The sequence below is a fragment of the Rhinolophus hipposideros genome (assembly GCF_964194185.1).
Source record: "Rhinolophus hipposideros genome assembly, chromosome: 3".
NCBI classification, from domain to species: Eukaryota; Metazoa; Chordata; class Mammalia; order Chiroptera; family Rhinolophidae; genus Rhinolophus; species Rhinolophus hipposideros.
In genome coordinates, this window is record NC_138049.1 from 102,111,614 (window position 1) to 102,119,949 (window position 8,336).

General features: G+C 52.3%; 1 pseudogene across 1 annotated transcript; it reads right to left on the reverse strand.

Moving 5' to 3' along the window:
• Positions 1-6,664: 6,664 nt before the first annotated feature.
• Positions 6,665-7,821, reverse strand: LOC308494595 (mitochondrial glutathione transporter SLC25A39-like; annotated as a pseudogene). The gene is made up of 2 exons: positions 7,792-7,821; positions 6,665-7,720 (listed from the first exon to the last, which is right to left on the reverse strand). The product of its transcript is annotated as a mitochondrial glutathione transporter SLC25A39-like (transcript).
• Positions 7,822-8,336: the final 515 nt, after the last annotated feature.

The following is an 8,336-nucleotide window of genomic DNA, read 5'->3' on the forward strand; positions in this document are numbered from 1 at the left end:
CCCCAGCCTGAGTACGCCCAACACCTTCAGGCCATGGCCAAGGCATGCCCCATCTTTGCTTCCAACTCAACGTGCAGTCTCTAAAACTAGAACCTTATCCCACAGAAGGATTCCCAAATGCCTTGGTGAGCTGTCAAGACCCTCCTTGTCTGGCTCTGATCAACCTTCCCAGCCCCACTCCCAGGTGTGGGTTGTGACCTGAAGGGCGGCTCGGCACTATGTCAGCTGAGCTAAGCTGAACAACAGTTCCAGAATCCCCTTTCCTGTGAGTTGGCCGTGGTCGCAGGAGGGGACGCAGCAGCCGTGTTCACTCCTGAGGTAGGTGCTGCATTGTTGCACCTCACACCTGTTGATGCAGGTCTCTGGGCGCTCTACCCACCTGCTTCTTTAGCTTGTCTAGGTCCTGGACCATGTGTGTATTCAGCTACAGGACAAAGTGTGTCAACTTCTGCAGGTCACCTGTGTCATTGAAGTTGATGGGTTGGAGGTGGCTTCCTGTTCGTCCTCTAGAGTCCCAGCTCTTTCTCACTGGTTCAGTTCATTCTTGTTTCCCTCACTTCACATCCATTTTCCCTGCCCCACTGCCTGCCCTGATAAATTTAGTCTCAGAAGTATCAATTTTTAAAGTAGCTTCCCCATTGTAAAAAGTCAAATTCCATATTTTGTCTCACTCCTGGCTGTTATGCTTCTCTCATCAAATCTGACATTTACGAAAAACAGTCACGGGGATGTAAAGTACAGCATAGGGAATATAGTCAGTAATATTGTGATAACTATGTGTGGTGTCAGATGGCTACTAGACTTATTGGAGAGGGGTCACTTCATAAGTTATATAAATACCTAACCAATATGTTGTACACCTGAAAGTAATATAATATTGCATGTCAACTGTAATTGAACACAATTCAAATTATTTTTTAAAAACTGGACCTATATGCCTTGGGCTAGTAACTGAACTTCACTTTCCTTATCTGTGAAGTGGGGATAATTACAGTGCCAACCTGTAATTAGTGTTTTCAACATTAACTGGGATAATAACGTGTAAGGGCTTAGAGTAAGTCTTGGTACAGAGTAGGTACTCCGAGAATGTTGGCTACAGACATTTTTATTCCTGACAGAAAATCTCTCCTATAGCTGCCTCTACCTTGACCAATTAGCTATTTTGCCGTGAATGTCTCTATCCTGTCAACAGCCTGGTCACTTCCTCCAGGAAGCCTTCTTTGATATCCACTGCTGGAAATTCCTTTCCTTCTTCAGACACCTGGTGTTCCCCTCTGTTTACTTTCATTTCTTCTGCCCCATTCATTAAGTCATGAATTCAGTTGACAGGTATTCTTGAGCACCTACTATGTGGCAACTCTGTGGTAGAGGTTTTGGATTAAACACAGTCCCCTGCCCCTTAGCTCACAATGTAATGAGGAAGATGGGCCTGTTAACTGCTAAAATACAATGTGGGAAATGCTTTGAGCAAGGGAGTTATGAACACTCAAAGAGGGAGCATCAAAGTCTGCAGAGAACAGAGAGTGCTATTAAGGAAAGCATCCCAGCAGAGGCAACCTAAAGAATGAAGGATGAATGAACTCTCCAGGAGCACAAGGTAAGAAAAGGCATTCAAAGCAGAAGGAACGGCCTGGGCAAAAGGGTGTGGGTTTGAGAGGCCAGGAAGAAGAGCTGGGGTCCAGCACATTGGGATGTCCAGGGGCTGGGGAATGGCAGGGCACCGGCTCAGGGGGCCCCAGGAGCCTGGTCCTGACAGGCTTTGTCTGCTGAGTTGAGGTGCTTGTGAGGTAAGAGGAGTGTGTCCAGAATTTTAAGCAGAGGACCCTGATCCGATGGGCGTAAACACATCTCCCTCCGAGTGGGGCAACGTCTCCATTTCAAGGCTCTTGGTGTCCTTGGCATGGATATAAGCCTTATGCTTTCTCTCCTGTGCTTTCAAGCCCTAAGAGGATGGAAGAGCTCAGTCCCCTGCAGCCCAGACAAGAGGAAAGAGGGAGGCGGAGGGAGGGAGGGAGGGAGAGAGGGACGGAGGGAAAGAAAGAAAGATGCCCAAGCATTAACGGCAGGGCTGGCCGGCTGTCCAGAAAGCTTTGCCCTGGGATGCAATGGCAGCTTTGTGTGCAGATGGGGACACCCAAAAGGCCTCTCACTGAGAACCTTGGAGCATCAGGGGACATTTGGGGGCTGCCAGGGCAGAAGTGTCAACATTTGGTACCTGGATGCTGCAAGTGTATGTGGGGTGTGTGTGTACATGGTGTGTGTGGTGTGTGGTGTGCATGTATGTGTGTGTACATGGCGTGTGTGTGGTGTGCATGTATGTGTATGTGGTGTGTGTGTGCTGTGTGGGTGTATGTGGTGTGTGTGTGTACATGGTGTGTGTGTGTACATGGTGTGTGTGTGGTGTGTGGGTGTATGTGGTGTGTGTGTGTACATGGTGTGTGTGTGGTGTGTGGGTGTATGTGGTGTGTGTGTACATGGTGTGTGTGTGGTGTGTGTGGTGTGCATGTATGTGTATATGGTGTGTGTGTACATGGTGTGTGTGTGTACATGGTGTGTGTGTGGTGTGTGAGTGTATGTGGTGTGTGTGTACATGGTGTGTGTGTGGTGTGTGGGTGAATGTGGTGTGTGTGTACATGGTGTGTGTGTACATGGTGTGTGTGTGGTGTGTGTGGGTGTATGTGGTGTGTGTGTACATGGTGTGTGTGTGGTGTGTGAGTGTATGTGGTGTGTGTACATGGTGTGTGTGTGGTGTGTGTGGTGAGTGTGTGGTGTGTGGGTGTATGTGGTGTGTGTGTACATGGTGTGTGTGTACATGGTGTGTGTGTGGTGTGCATGTATGTGTGTGTGGGTGTGTGTGGTGTGTATGTGGTGTGTGTGTGGTGTGGGTATGTGGTGTGTGCATGTGGTATGTGCGGTGTGTGTGTGTGTGTGGTATGTGTGTGGTGTTTCTATGATATGTATGGTGTATGTGTTGTATGTGGTGTGTGTGCGTGTGCGTGTGCAGGGAATCTCAGGGGTTCATGAGGGTACAGCTTTCTCAGGGAAGCACTTATGCCCAGTCAGCCAAGGACTGAGAGGGGATAGGCTGGCTTGGCATGTTCGAGCCTCCTCCATGCCTTCAACTTCACCCCGCTGCTGGCCCCCAGCCTCAGCCAAGCATAGCACCTGCTGAGAGCTTAATGGCCTGTGACAGACAGGCCGGTAACGGTGACGGTGAAGGAGGGAGGGAAGTGGCTCCAGGGAAGATGCAGGCAGCCAACTGAAACCTGTTCCTGCGGCTGCTGCAGCCCTTGTCACCCCTCCCCATGCCCACCTCACAACCCCTTTTCCCCCCTCAGCTCCTACTGCCCTGCTGGTCTTCAGGAGGCGCTGGCAGGGGCTGTCTGGGTAGTCAAGTGGTGAACAGAGACCACACCACTAGTGCCTTGGTCATCAGTCCCTGGCTTGCAGGGAGGAAGCTGAAAAAAGTTAACCTCCCTTGCAGACCAGTCTGGCCTGGCCCCTCCCCCAGATAATCGGAATTTCCCCACTCTGTCCCTCTGCCACACTCCCACCCTTTGCTGAGGCTGTCATCTGGGACTGCTTGGGTCTGCCACCTGTGCCGTCAATGGATGTGGGTCCAGGCCTCAGGAGGCTGCCTGCTTCCCTGCCCTGCACCTTTTCCAGGACACTTCCCATATTTTGGCTTCTGTACATTTTGGCTCCAGCCCCTTTGTGATCTGGGTGTTCTTAAATTGTATTGTCAGTCTGGGGGCTATAATTACTCAGAGCCATTCAGCTCTGTGAGGGGCGCGAGGGGGCAAAAATCAACCCCCTCAACACACTCTCCCAGGGCCGGCTGCCCAGGCAGAGGGTCTGCTAAGGGTGCAAAGACAGTGGAAAGATAAGACAGCTAACGTGTCAGTCCTGACGTGGGTGGCCAGGAGGACGTCAGTGAAGAACATAAGCAGCTTTCTTCTTTGGCGGCCTGCGCACTATCTAGTTTCAAAGTTGGCATTCTCAGGGATTGGGCAAGGCTTGTGCCAGGCCCTGGCACCCACCCCACTATGCAGGAAGGACTCAAGGTCATCAGAGGCAGACAGCAGGTGGGGCTGAGGGAGGTGTCCTGGGAAACCCGGAATGAAGAGGGAGGGGCAGCATGTGTGAAATAGCAACAGGGCAGGAGGCAGGAGCCATGTCCCCAGGAGGCTGGGAGACGGGCAGAGAGACAGATCGTGTTTCTGGGGGAGGACAGAGGGCCCGGCAGAGCCAGCTCCAGGATCTGGGCAGGAAGGCGCCAGAAGGGAACCAGCGAGACAAGACCAGAGCCCAGGAACGGTGCCAGGCCGTGCCTGAGAAGGCGCCCAGAGTGCCAGCACATGGGCAGCATGTGGGGCCTCACACCCCCAGGTCAGGCCCCTTTTATCTCCAAACAGGGGTGGGTCTCTCTCAAGGACTGCTGGGTCCTTCACAGCAGCTCAAGGAGAAACATGAGCGGCTTGGAGAGAATCGACAGGTTTCCAAGTGGAGAAAGAGAACCAATTGTTTCTGTACAGCCAGCCAGCTGCCCTGCCCACTGGTGACCTTTCTCCCATGACCCACTTTCCAGCCTGAGCCACTTCTTCCCATCTTCTCACACAAGAGCAGGAGTTATTCTCTGCCTGCAATTCCACCATTACGCACTTTGTCTAAGTTCTTCTTTTACATATTTCCAGGAGAGCTGTTACATATCCAATCACACAGAAGCCCACTGAAATTCAGTTCTCCCATCAAAGCGCTGCAAGATTCCTTCCTTCCCACTAAGTTTCCCCCTTCTTTCTTTCAACACGGAGCCCCTGTGCTCGGAACTTGGGGAAATGTGACAAATGATACTCATAAATCTTGCCTGAGGCCTTAGTCCTTACAAGGCTTTGAGAGGGCAGAACCTTGGCTTATGTGTCTCTGTGTCCCCAGATGTTAGCACAATGCCTGCCACATAGTACAGCCTCCATAAATCTTTCTTGCGTAGGGAGCAGGATGTTCTGAGCATGTAGGAAGGGGTTGTAGGAGAGGGTAGCGTTCTCTTTCCTCCATCTTCTGCCCTCTCTGAGTTTGGTTTCTCGTGTCCTCAACTTCCTTGTCCACCCTGACCGGGTTCCGTCAGCCCCAGCTCTGTCCCTTCTCCTGCCCCAGGCCCCGGCTCCTCAGACTAGAGCACGCTCTTCATCCCCAGTTTTCCATCCACCTCGGGGCTCAGTGCTCCAGTGAGTGAGCCACCTCCCTCCCCAAAAAGGCAAATCAGAAAGATTTGCTGGCTGAATGTCTACTCTAGCCTCAGTTTCCCCATGCTTTTTGAAGACTTCCTTCATCTGGTTTACGTTAGGGATATACCTAGTTTATGTCTCCTGGTGTCATAACCAATTCCGTAGCCGGTGGCCTACAAGGCCTCACTGCCCGGCCGCATTTCCACCGGCTTCCCCTCTCTCACTCTGCTCTGGACACTTGGCTTTTTCTCTACTCTCTAACCTGCCAGAGACATTCGCACCTCAGGCCCTTTGTACTTGCCATTTCTATCTAGAACTCTCTTCTGCCAGGTATCTGCATGGCTCACCCTCTGACCTCCTTCAAATCTTTACGTAAATGTCACTTTTTCACCAAAGCCTTTCCTCATTCCCCAGGTACCCCCCAAATTGTCACACTGCCAGCCATTCCCAGTCCTCCTCTCTGCTTTAGTTTCTCACTTATCACTTTCTGATATACTGATTTCTTTACTGTGTTTATTGTCTGTCTCCCCCCACTAGAACGTTAGCTCCATGAAGGCAGGTGTTTTTATCTGTTTTGCTTACTGCTATATCCCTAGCATCTACAACAGTGCCTGGCACATAGTAGGTGCTCAATAAATATCAGTTGAAGGAGTCAAGGGGAATTTTTACTTTCTGTCCCTCCTGAGCTCTCACCAGGCAGAACCTCTAGGGCCTGGCCTCACTGTGAGCCAAAATTAATTCTGCCTCTGGTCCGTGCTGCAGCCTCTGGCCTAGTCTCCTGGACAAGAAGCAGTTTCTACCTGGTCCCCAGCAGGGTGGGAGGAGCAAGCCACACTTCCTTACTGCCCTGCCCCTTTATTAGAGGCAGGAATGGGAGCTACATCCTGGGGTAGGAAGAAAACTTAAACTTCTTTGATGCTACTACCTGTGACTTCTCCCTCAGTCCAAGGAAAAAGTAACGTAAGGGGTGCCTTCCTTTAAAATTAATTAATTCACTAATTAATCAAAGGGTGCACGTTGGAATTATCATCTGTAGAGTTTCTCTAAAACATTTTATTTCCAGACTCTCCATCCTCAGAGCTTCTTTTTTTTTCTTTTTTTTTTCTTTTTTTTTTTGAGAAGTTCATCATCTTTAGGCTCAAGGAATTAACAGATTAACAGGGGTTGGTTTTGTGGCTCCTGCAGGCAGGCCCGGAGACAACAAACACACATGGAAATGTGGTGGGTAAGTTAACAGATTTGCTCTTGAACTTGGGGGATGGGGTGGAAAAGTGATGATCCTGGGGGCTTGGGAACAAGGACCAGAAAGAAGAAAGCTATTTGACAAGGGCTTGGGCAGGCCTAGAGTTGAGAGGGAAGAAAACGGAGGCCCCTCCCCTGAGGACAAGGCCCTTGGCTCAGTCTCCTCCTGCCCCACCCCATCCAGGGAAGAAATTGGGCCTTCATCCCCTCCATCCTTTCAGGGGCCCACGGCTGTTCTGGTTGAGCCTCTGGAAGAAGCTTTTGATGAACTCATGGGTGTGACCCTGGTGGCACAGGAGGGGGCCTTCATGGTGCTTGGGAGGAAGCCTGCCCAGAGGCCCCGTGCCCGACTCCACCTGGATCTTACGCAGCAGCAGCCAGGTGGCGTCAGTGGTGTGCAGGGACGGAGGGCTCAGCCTCCACTGCTCCCAGTGTGACCTGGGGTTGAGCCTTCACCACGGCTTTGAAGGGTAGAGCCAAGATGGCTGCCACCATCTCTGAGATGCTGCCGGCGGCAAAGCTGATGCCCACCCATGTCCGGTCCTTTGGCCTGAGGCCACTCAGCCAGCTCTTCACCACCTCAGAGTTGAACTAGTACAGGGCTACAAAAAACACATCCCTCAGGGCAGTGCGTCCCCAGCACAGCCACAGTGAGCGCCAGCTGCCCCGAGCCCCGGCTGCGTGGACACGGGCACCCAGCTCCCAGTATGACACATGCTGAGCCTGCAGCTTCATCAGCACCCGCTCCAGGGGGCTGATCACAGTCACGGTGCCCATGGGGGCCGGTGGGCCAGCCGCCATGGACACACAGAGCTCAGAGGTCAGGGCTCGACCACTGAGGAAGGCTTTGAGTTGGTTGTGGTTGAAGTAGATGGCAGTGGCTGTCGTAGTCATCACCAGGGTGGCTGGGAGGCCACTTCACAGGGTCCTTGGACTTTGTGTGTCACAATCTTCATAAAAGCATCCATGGTGCCAGTGAAGCGAGTGGGGTCCTGAAACCAAGTGGCACAGAGGGCACCATCTGGGCACAGGTCCAGGGGCTCCGGGATACCACTGTGGTACAAGAGGCACTTCCCTGTGGGGTGGGGAGAGGAGGGCAATTTGGTGTAGGAGAGGCCCCACAGTCTGGAGGGAGGCATCTGCCTGCTGGTCACGAAGGGGCTGAGATTGCGAGCGGACCTTCATCACGTCCAGGGGAGCCATGGAGAAGGAGGTGACCACAGCCCAGCACCGGAGGCCCCCATTTGTTGGAAAGGCTAATGCTCCAGGGTCCTGGTAAGCCACCCCGTAGCTTCAGTTCTGCTCTAGGCAGGTGCCCAGGCCGCACGGCGCCTGGGGCCAGGCCAGGCGGGGCCATAGCGGCTCTGCAGCAGGTACAGGGTCTGTGCGCCTCAGAGATTCTGAATCAACTGTCTGGGCTGAGGCCTGGGGTTGTTTTGTTTGTTTTTTGTTTTTTAAATCCTTCAGTGATTTTATGAGGGGTCCAGGCAATGTCCTGGCCAAGTTGGATTCTCTCCCAAGAGCATCCAGAGTGAGCCTGGGTACCCTAAGATGCCAAGTCTTGTTCTTCCAACTGGGGGATTGTGCATATTCTTCAGCTCACCCAGCAGGTGTACACACACACACACACACACACACACACGCATGCGCACGCACGCACGCACGCACACATACACACATGCACACGCACGCACGCGCGTGCACACACGCACACATATGCACACACACTGTTTGGTTTCATACCAGAAACCAAATGAATTCTCAGAAATGTCACAGTCAAAAAACACAGTCACAGGATCTACAAACTCAAATGCCGACTAGAACCGTGCAGGTAACACAACCGGTTGCAGGGGCATGTGTGTTGTTGAGACG